Here is a 4,597-nt window from a genome sequence, read left to right as displayed (position 1 = left end):
TAATTCACAAGGTCATAGGATTGAGCAATGGAGGATGTAATCCTATAAATGATAAGAAAGCAAGAAAAAGGTTGAAAAGGAGATAGATTCCATTCTTAAGGAATCTAGCATGACAATACAAGAATTCAATGAGATTAAAGGAATTGCATTGGAGATGAAAGCCAATGGTCAAAAAGAGGTGTTGGTAGCAACTCCCATTGTTGTGGCAGGACCTTCAGGAGTAGCAGTGGCACAACCTTGTATGCAAGCTCCCATTGCTCCTTATGCAACAGTTGCACAAGTCCAACCAATGAGAAAAAAATATAAATAGGCCATAAGGCAACCAGAGGTGGAAGCACCTATTGCATAGAGGAAATCAGGTAGATTGGTAAAGGTTAAGCAAGAATTGGCACCACAAGCCAAGAAAAGGGTCAAGCAGATTGCTTGCAGACCAGGAAAGAGGAGGAAATCTTTGAAGATGAAGATGAAGATAAACTTGTTGAACAAGATGTGGAAGAAACAAGGACAACAACAGGAAAGAAAGCTTGGAAACCCAAGGTAGAGAATCTAAATATGCAGATAATAAATGATGATAATTTTGTATAGTTAAATAAATTTTATAGTATGTATAGTAACATGGATAGAAAACAATTGGAGAATCCTATTATAAGAAATATGATATTGAAGAAGAAGAAATTTGAGAATATACAAAATAAGATTCTTGAAGATCTATACAATAGGTTGATTAATAGGAAGACAAGAGTGTTGGAAGAGGATCTGAATATGAGGATGATGTAGTGCAAGGTAGGAGAATCCCCAAAGGAGATGTCCTAGCCCCCAGGAAATAACCATACAACGTAAGCACAATAATAATGCAAGATCTTATACTAAATTACAATAATTTACCCATAAAATAACTGTTACATGCAATGTGTCGAGTTGTAAGGCCTTCACGGTTACGGAAAAATACAAAGTAAGTAATAGTTCTGTAGGATCCCTCAAGATCCAATCCAAACACTATCCCATCTAGCTCAGATTTGTAACATAATAGCAATCTGGAAGAAACCACCAAGGAAATCTCAACTTGTGCTTGCAAGCCCACCAAGCAATCTCCTTGTTTTCCAGTCGTAGCCTTAGCTTTTCTCCAACTTTATCCAAGATCCAAGTGTAAACTGCCTCACATTCGGTGCTTTGTGCACACACTCACAACTTCATTACAATCCTGTTGTAAATTGCCTCACATTCGGTGCTTTGTCCGCAAAATTAAGAAAGCTCACCCTTTAGCTGCTCCCACACTCACTCCTCTGAATGAATCATTCCATGAATAAATGAAAATGACTAAAAGACTCCACAAGACCTCCTACTTATACCAATCTAAACCACAATTTAGCCTAGAATGCCAAAATTAACATTAAATACTTGAAGAGCCACAAGTTGGCCTCCAACAGAAATTAAATGTCCAAAAATTGATACTTGAGAAAAAATGTGATATCTCCTAGCTCTGATTGAATTATAACTCGTGCTTCAAACCGAAGTTAGTACTTTAGGTCCTCTACAAACCCTTAAGCTCACTAAGGCTGATTCATTAAGGATATCTTCAGATTTATGTCAGAAGTCACACATAGAAACCCATTGCGCAAATTGCCAAAAATTGACACTCAAAGAGAATTGTCATATCTCCCAACTTATAATGAATTAGGACTAAAGACCTTAACCAGAGATAGTACTCTTGGCCCTCTTCAATCCTTGAACTTCATAGCCTTTAACTCATTGTGAACAAATTAGTTACATGGCTTGTACTAGGCACCCAGAAACCAAAAAGCATAGTTCTAGCAGCAAGGTAAAATGGCTCAATCTTCAACTCAATCCATCCAATCTCTATGTAATCATGAGGAAAGGTTCTCCAGTGTGTCTCCAACACATCCCTAACCATAAAAAATATAACTCCACCAAAATCCAAGCTTGATGCTCCTACATTAGATTCCCCAAGTAAATAGAAAAGTATGTCCCATACTTTGATTCCCAAAGAAAGATCTGCAACCAACTTTATCTTTACCAAAGGCTTCCACTTCATCAAAGTAAGTAGAAAAAATCCAAAAATCAACCATCTATGCTTCATCCACTGAAATATCAGAATCAAATACATATCAACAACCCAATCAACATGCTCACACCCAAGAAAAAACTAAACATAATGCTTCATCAGCAAATCCTCATCCACATCAACAACTAGTGAATCCACACTAGCAACAACAAACTCCACATCCACAAAAATATGTAGATCTCCATCAAAACATGCCAAAATCACAACACCAACCATCTTATTGCTCACAAAAAAATGCTTTGCAACATACAAGTCACCACCATTAGCAACCAGATCATCCGCGACCAAGTGCTCTGCAATTTCCATGTCAGACCCAACCAACTGATCATGAAAACCAATGTCCAACCCAACATCAACAAGGTTAGGAATATCCTTAGCAACAACCTCTAGTTGCTTTGTAGGTTCTATGTCAGACTCCACAAACTGATTAGCAAAGCCAAACTCTTCCACCTCGACCTTGTTATGCCATCTTCTCTCACGAACAAGTCTTCTAACCAGCCAAACAATTCTCTTTTGGATCGATAGACTCGAGCTCCACAAGCATCTACAAAATGCCTTCCTCATCTTGTCCTTATCTCGATCATTTGAACTAGTTTCAAATTGAGCAACCACCTCCTTAGCTTGATTAGCCAAACTAGCTTCAAACCAATAAGACATCTTAGAAAAATTCCTCTCCACCACATCATGGAGATTCACAATCATCTTAGGGTCCAATCCTCTTGGAGCCATCTCCCAAGATCTTTGTAAACCCTCTGCAACAAATCCTTCCCACACTCCTTGTGACAACTTTGAATTGTTTGCAAGTCAGATCACAACCTACCACCTCATATGAATAATGAGGAACCAAATCACAAGTCCAAGAACACAGATCTGCAATATGAAAACTCTCTACGATCATGCCTCAACAAGATTAGTCTTCCATCTTTGCATCTATTGATCCATCTGCAAGCCCTTTGTAATTGCAAGTCAAAACCATAATTTTCCACCTCACAACCAAGAGATCTAGGACTCCAGAAAGAAAATCCACCAACAGATCAAGATCAACTCAGATCTACTTTTCCAACCCAAGTCCTGGTGTAAATTGCCACAACTTTAGTGATTTGTCTACACGCTCAGGAGCAACCTTCACTTTGATACCACCTGACATAGTGTAAGGCAGGAGAATCCCCAAAGGAGATGTCCTAGCCCCTAGCAAATAACCATACAGTGGAAACACAATAACAATGCAAGATCTAATATCAAATTACAATAATCTATTCATAAAATAATTGTTACATGCAATGTGCCGGGCTGTAAGGCCTTCACAGTTATGACCAAATACAAAGCAAGTAATAGTTTTGAAAGATCTCTCAAGATCCAATCCAGACACTATCCCAACTAGCCCAGATCTGTAACATAACAACAATCTAGAAGAAACCACCAAGCAAATCTCAACTTGTGCTTGCAAGCCCACCAAGCAATCTCTTTGTTTTCTAGCTGTAGCCCTAGCTCTATTCCAACATTATCCAAGATCCAAGTGTAAACTGTCTCACATTTGGTGCTCTATTCACACACACATAACTTCATCACAATCTTGCTATAAACTGCTTCACATTCAGTGCTCTATCCATAGATTTAGGAAAACTCACCCTTCAGTTGCTCCTACACTCACTCCTCCTCTAAATGAATGAATGATTCCATGAATGAATGAAAATGACTAAAGGACTCTAGAAGACCCCCTACTTATACCAATTTAAGCCACAAGTTGGCCTCTAACAGAAATTAAATGTCCAAAAATTGATACCTGAGAAAAATCACAATAACTCCTAGCTCTTATTGAATTAGAATTCGTGCTTTGAACTTAAGGTAGTACTTTAGGTCCTCTACAAACCCTTAAGCTCACTAAGGGTGATTCATTAAGGATATATTCAGATTTATCTCCGAAGTCACATACAAAAACCCATCATGCAAACTACTAGAAATTTATATTCCAACAGAATTGTCATATCTCCCAACTTATAATGAATTAGGAATACTGACCTTAATCAGAGATAGTACTCTAGGCCCTCTTCAATTCTTGAACTTTGTAGCCTCTAACTCATCGCAAAAAAATTAGTTACATAGCTCGCAATAGGCACCCAAAAACCAGAAAACATAGCTCCAACGGCAAGGTAAAATGACGCAAACTTCAACTCAATCCATCCATTCTCTATGCAATCATGAGGAAAGGTTCTCCTTTTCTCCAACACATCCCTAACCATGAAAAGAATAATTCCACCAAAATCCAAGCTCGATGCTCCTGCATCATAGGATCACTACAATAAGTAAACTATGTGATGTTGGATCCAAAGAGGAACCACACAAAGTGTTGATGGGTATTGAGCCCTTGTTGAGGAGCAAAATAAGAACAATTCTTATGATGGGAGTAAATTATGAGAAAGTTAGACAAGAAATATAGGAGGCTATAGTAAAATATATGTCCTTGGTACCTAAGGTGAGTGCACAGAAAAGGATAATAGTCCAGTGTATGTACAA

This window comes from Cupressus sempervirens, chromosome 2 (assembly GCF_028749045.1).
Source record: "Cupressus sempervirens isolate cs-2001-9-10 chromosome 2, ASM2874904v1, whole genome shotgun sequence".
NCBI lineage: Eukaryota > Viridiplantae > Streptophyta > Pinopsida > Cupressales > Cupressaceae > Cupressus > Cupressus sempervirens.
This window is presented reverse-complemented; position numbering follows the sequence as displayed.